Source organism: Melanotaenia boesemani, chromosome 18 (assembly GCF_017639745.1).
Source record: "Melanotaenia boesemani isolate fMelBoe1 chromosome 18, fMelBoe1.pri, whole genome shotgun sequence".
Lineage (NCBI taxonomy): Eukaryota > Metazoa > Chordata > Actinopteri > Atheriniformes > Melanotaeniidae > Melanotaenia > Melanotaenia boesemani.
The window spans coordinates 33,503,101-33,509,571 of NC_055699.1; the positions used below are offsets into that span (position 1 = coordinate 33,503,101).

Here is a 6,471-nt window from a genome sequence, read left to right on the forward strand (position 1 = left end):
TTGTCATTGTTTAACGTGAAACTTCCAGCTTAACAAATTTATTTAAAATGTACAAACATATATGATGAACTGAAATATTCATCCAGCTTCAACCACTTATCCAAGGTGGGGTTATGAGGGAGGCAGCTCAAGCAGAGAAGCCCAGACTCCCATCTCCCGGACAATTCTTCTTCCTCCTTCCACCTCACTTCCTCAGGGAGCCATATCCAGTATTAAAAGTTTATTTTAATGCTGAAACAGTAAAGCAGCAACATTCGTTTTCATGACTGGGAATTGGGCTAAAAGGTGGTAGCTCTCATCAATGATGATGGTACAGCATCTCTGACCAAGCTTGCACTGCACACATCACAGGACAGCTTTCAGAGAATCTGCCGGACTACAAACCCTGCTATGTAGACCAGAGCATTTTCCACCAGACCATCAAACCGAGTGGGAAGATAGCTGTGGTCACACAAGATAGCCGAAATGTTGGCGAATGGAGATGGGTGCTATTAGACGGCGGAAGATGGCCTGGAACTGGCGTGCAGATGGATTGTTATTCCAACCACCTTGTATTGAAAACAGACACAATACATAATTACTCCCAAGACATAACATAAAGATATTAATAAAGTATCTTTACTTATTTATTGTAATCGGAATTTATTGTAATCAAAATAACATCAAGCCAACCTGCTGCTCTGATGAAATTAAATAGGAGCTCCAAGTGATCCTGGCTGAACCTGTAGGTGAGCACATATCGCTGTACTTGGAGCAATTCAGGAATCATCAGCATCAGAGTGTCAATATTGATGACAAATCCAATGACAGACAGGTACCTACATAAGAAAAAAATATAATCACTCTGACAACTGGAAAACAAGACACCCAAAAAAGCACCACGAAATTTAGTTCATTCAAAGTGGTGAAGTTTCTGTTACATCCAGGCAACAACGAAACCGCAGAACCTGGAAAACAAGAACACGTGCAACAAGTACCATTGTGACACAATAATGTACTTGATTTTGTGTAATACACACCATTTAGAAGCACCTGGGCTGAAATACACTAAGTACAAGACAATTTTAACAAGCACAAAACTGCATATTGAAAAGCATTTTAACAAACGATGATGATGTGAGCAGACATACCATCCTTCTCCATGACGTTGATCTTGTGTTATACAAACCATTTAGAAGCATTCAGGACCTGAAACACACTGAACACAGGACAAATTCCAACAAATAAATCTGAACACTGAAAAACATTACAACCTGATATAGAGAACGCAGCATCTTAGGAACGCGATGCACGAGGGAACAATGCGACATGGAACACATGTCATGAACTTTTAATTCATGAACAACAAGCGATATTCTATTAGACCTCTTGGATCTGTGAAGGGGTGAGCAGGTACTCCCTGGCTCTTGACAAAAATGCTTTTCGCTCCACCCAATTTAGAGCACCGAAGGGAGCTTTGAATCCTTTTGCACTAGGATTGCACCCATTCATTAGGTCAAACAGCCTGTCGATCATCTATAAATAGATATTGACGATCATTACAGGATTTCAGTATGTATCACATATTTTAAAAAAAAAATTCTCGTGTATTCAAAGTATACAGAGAACAAAGTACTTATTGCTAAACTATATGCTCAATAAGTTCATATTCAAGCATTATTGGCTTGATTTCCTTATTTCTAAAGGTCTGTTTTGTACTACAGCAAATTTCAGCTTTAGCATTGTAAAATCTGTGAAAGTACGAGGTTATGTACAAACTTTTGTATTTATGATGAATATGGAAAATGACTGTTTATAAGAAGATTAGCATGTTAACATTTTAGAATATTAGAGGAGTCAGGAATATCAACGAACTGCTCCTGATACTCAAATTATAATTCATTTTTAAAACATGTACTTGGTTCCATAATGATTAATAGTATCACCTCAACGAATTCTGCCGTTGCCTCACAGTCTTTAAACTGAGATTACCCAAGATCCCTCATTGCACGGAGAGCCACTGATACAGAGCAGCTCAGTGTCTGTGCAGCCAGGGACACCCTCATCTTGTGGTTCTTAAAGTAGACATGTTTGTCTGTGATTTTATTAGCAGCATGCAGTCCATCTTTCTTTTGGACATCATTGAGATGATTGATGTACCTCTAACTGATCTGTCTGTGGTTGTTGCTATTGGACTGTATGGCTGCAGAATAAGAGTCAGTCACTGCTCAACAAGCACAAATAGCAAAATGAGCTCATCACACCAGCCATGACTGGGCAAAAGACAATATTTTTATCTGACTTTCAGCAGCAGAAAAATAATTTGAACAACAGGTCTGCAACAATTATCATTTACCTGCAACATGTTACAGGCCAACTTGAGCATGTGGCAAGCATCCATCATCACAAACACTTTCTTGCCAGTCACTGGGTGCGGGAAACTGGTTTGAAGCGGCTTTTGTGGGTCTCTTTTCAGCTCACATCCAAGCTGGTTGCACATGCTCACATTGGAGGCATACCCATCCATAGTGACACAAACAACCCAGATGCCCCGTGCATGCAGCTCCTCCAAAGCATGACTGAGGAGGACCATTTGTGTGTCTGGAGACAGAGACTGAGTGAGATAATAAGCAATAGGAGCCTCCCAATGTCCTTGTAGGCCAACCACCATGAACACAAGGGCCTCAGTAGCAACATCAGTCTCACTGCTTCCATCACCCATGTCCACAAATCCAGACATTGATTGGCTTTTTTTGGGGATATTGCACATGTTTTCTGATGGCCATGGCATCCAGCATGAGTGCGACACATCCATATGTGGTCTGGTCTGTTTTGCATCTTCTTGCTAGCATATCCAGCATCATCTTGTTTAGGCCAGGCTTATCATCCACCGAACACAGCCACTTGTGAAAAATTAAGATTGAGAACTAGCTTTTTAACATGTGTGGATCAGTAATATTCAAATATTCAATTGGGCAACATTAAACTACCTCTGTAATGTATGTGGATGTGGGACGGGGAAATGCCGAGTCTCTCTGAGGTAGTTGTAAGCCTTTGGACCATGTAAATGGAGCGTGAGCGCAAACTCCCTGTAGTTCTTTGTATACTCATGGCCCTGCTTTGCCATGAAGTCGAGCTGAAGATCTGAAATTATATTAGCAAAAATTGGCAAATCCCCTTTAGAAAATAACTAAAGAGTTTAAGACTGTGAAAAAAAAACATCTGCATGAATTTTAAAGAGCCAGGTGCCTGTCTGGGGGGGCCTGGTCCTCCTAGGCATGTTGCGGGCCCTCTGCCTTTGGGGGGGTGGGGCGGCCACCTCTGGGCTCCTGGGGCTCCTGGGGATCTATCTATTATGTTGGTTTATTAAGTTTATTCACTTTAATAAAACCTTTGATCTGTCTGTTATGGTGTGGTTATGCCGTTTCTTGACTTTAATAAAGCCTTTGATGTATCGATTATGCTAGTTTTTTCGTTTCTTGACTATAACAATGCCTTTGATCTATCTATTATTGTGGTTTATTCAGTTTATTGACTTTAAGAAAGCCTTTGATCTATCTGTCATGGTGGTGTAAGGTCCTTTCTTGACTTAAATAAAGACTTTTATCTATATATTACGGTGGTGTTATGTCCTTCCTTGACTTTAATAAAGTCTTTGATTTATCTATTATCGGGGTGCTATTTCGTGTCTTGACTTTAATAAAGCCTTTGCTCTATCGAGTTTGCTGGCTTTTTTTCTTTTCTTGACTTTAATAATGCCCTTGATCTATTTATTAGGGTGGCTTTATTTTGTTTCTTGATGTTAATAAAGGCTTTGATCTACCTGTGATGGTGTCGCGTTCGTTTCTTGACGTTAATACAGCCTTTGATCTATCTATTATGGTGGCTTTATTTCAATTCTTGACTTTAATAAAGCCTTTGATCTATCTATTATGCTGGCTCTTTTTCGTTTCTTGACTTTAACAATGCGTTTGATCTATCTATTATGGTGGTTTATTCAGTTTATTGACTTTAAGATAGCCTTTGATCTATCTATTATGGTGGTGTAATGTTCTTTCTTGACTTTAATAAAGCCTTTGATCTATCTATTATGCTGGCTTTATTTCGTTTCTCGACTTTAAAAAAGCCTTTGATCTATCTATTATGCTGGCTTTATTTCGTTTCTCGACTTTAAAAAAGCCTTTGATCTATCTCTAATGGTGGTGTTATCTCCTTCCATGACATTAATAAAGCCGTTGATCTATCTATTATGGTGGTGTTATGTCCTTTCTTGACTTGAATAAAGCCTTTGATCTATCTATTATGGTGTTTTTTTTTTTTCATTTATTAACTTGAATAAAACCTTTGATCTATCTATTATGGTGGATTATTCAGTTTATTGATTTTAATAAAGCCTTTGATCTATTTATTATGGCGGCTTTATTTCTTTTCTTGACATTAATAAAGCCTTTGATCTATCTGTTATGGTGGTGTTATGTCCTTCCTTGACTTTAATAAAACCTTTGATCTATCTATTATTGTGGTTTATTCAGTTTATTGACTTTAATAAAGCCTTTGATCTATCTATTATGTTGGTGTTATGTCGTGTCTTGACCTTAAAAAAGGCATTGATCTATTTATTACGGTGGCTTTATTTCGTTTCTTGACTTTAATAATGCCTTTGATCTATCTGTAATGGTGCTGTCATGTCCTTTCTTGACTTTAATAAAGCCTTAGATCTTTCTATTATGGTGGCTTTATTTCATTTTTTGATTTTAATGAAGCCGTTGATCTATGTATTATCCTGGCTTTATTTCTTTTCTTGACTTTACTAAAGCCTTTGATCTATCTGTTATGGTGGTGTTATCTCCTTCCATGACATTAATAAAGCCGTTGATCTATCTATTATGTTGGTTTATTCAGTTTATTTACATTAATAAAGCCTTTGATCTATCTGTTATGGTGGTGTTATCTCCTTCCATGACATTAATAAAGCCGTTGATCTATCTATTATGTTGGTTTATTCAGTTTATTTACATTAATAAAGCCTTTGATCTATCTGTTATGGTGGTGTTATGTGCTTCCTTGACTTTATTAAAGCCTTTCATCTCTCTATTATGTTGGTGTTATGTCATTTCTTGACTTTAAGAAAGCCTTTGATCTATCTATTATGCTGTCTTTATTTCATTTCTTGACTTTAATAAAGCCGTTGATCTATCTATTATGTTGGTTTATTCAGTTTATTTACATTAATAAAGCCTTTGATCTATCTGTTATGGTGGTGTTATGTGCTTCCTTGACTTTATTAAAGCCTTTCATCTCTCTATTATGTTGGTGTTATGTCATTTCTTGACTTTAAGAAAGCCTTTGATCTATCTATTATGCTGTCTTTATTTAGTTTATTGACTTTAATAAAGCCTTTGATCTATCTATTATGTTGGTGTTATGTCGTGTCTTGACCTTAAAAAAGCCATTGATCGATCTATCATGCTGGCTTTATTTCGTTTCTCGACTTTAAAAAAGCCTTTGATCTATCTATTATGGTGGTGTTATCTCCTTCCATGACATTAATAAAGCCGTTGATCTATCTATTATGGTGGTGTTATGTCCTTTCTTGACTTGAATAAAGCCTTCGATCTATCTATTATGGTGTTTTTTTTTTTCATTTATTAACTTGAATAAAACCTTTGATCTATCTATTATGGTGGATTATTCAGTTTATTGATTTTAATAAAGCCTTTGATCTATTTATTATGGTGGTGTTATCTCCTTCCATGACATTAATAAAGCCGTTGATCTATCTATTATGTTGGTTTATTCAGTTCATTTACATTAATAAAGCCTTTGATCTATCTGTTATGGTGGTGTTATGTGCTTCCTTGACTTTATTAAAGCCTTTCATCTCTCTATTATGTTGGTGTTATGTCATTTCTTGACTTTAAGAAAGCCTTTGATCTATCTATTATGCTGTCTTTATTTCATTTCTTGACTTTAATAATGCCTTTGATCTATCTATTATGGTGGTTTATTTAGTTTATTGACTTTAATAAAGCCTTTGATCCATCTATTATGTTGTGTTATGTCATTTCTTGACTTTAAGAAAGCCTTTGATCTATCTATTATGCTGTCTTTATTTCATTTCTTGACTTTAATAAAGCCTTTGATCTATCTATTATGGTGGTTTATTTAGTTTATTGACTTTAATAAAGTCTTTGATGTATCTATTATGTTGTGTTATGTCATTTCTTGACTTTAAGAAAGCCTTTGATCTATCTATCATGCTGCCTTTATTTCGTTTCTCGACTTTAAAAAAGCCTTTGATCTATCTATTATGGTGGTGTTATCTCCTTCCATGACATTAATGAAGCCGTTGATCTATTTATTATGGGGGCTTTATTTCTTTCCTTGACTTTAATAAAGCCTTTGATCTATGTATTATGGTGGTTTTATGTCATTTCCTGACATTATCAAAGCCTTTAAACTATCTATTATGGGGCATTGTATCATTTATTG

The 6,471-nt window shown here is 36.2% G+C and overlaps 1 long non-coding RNA gene across 1 annotated transcript; it reads right to left on the reverse strand.

Moving 5' to 3' along the window:
- Window positions 1-1,349: 1,349 nt before the first annotated feature.
- Window positions 1,350-2,928, reverse strand: LOC121628997. Its single transcript, XR_006008311.1, has 3 exons — window positions 2,336-2,928; window positions 1,926-2,182; window positions 1,350-1,515 (listed from the first exon to the last, which is right to left on the reverse strand). It is a non-coding gene; the product is annotated as an uncharacterized LOC121628997 (long non-coding RNA).
- Between the last annotated feature and the right edge of the window lie 3,543 nt (window positions 2,929-6,471).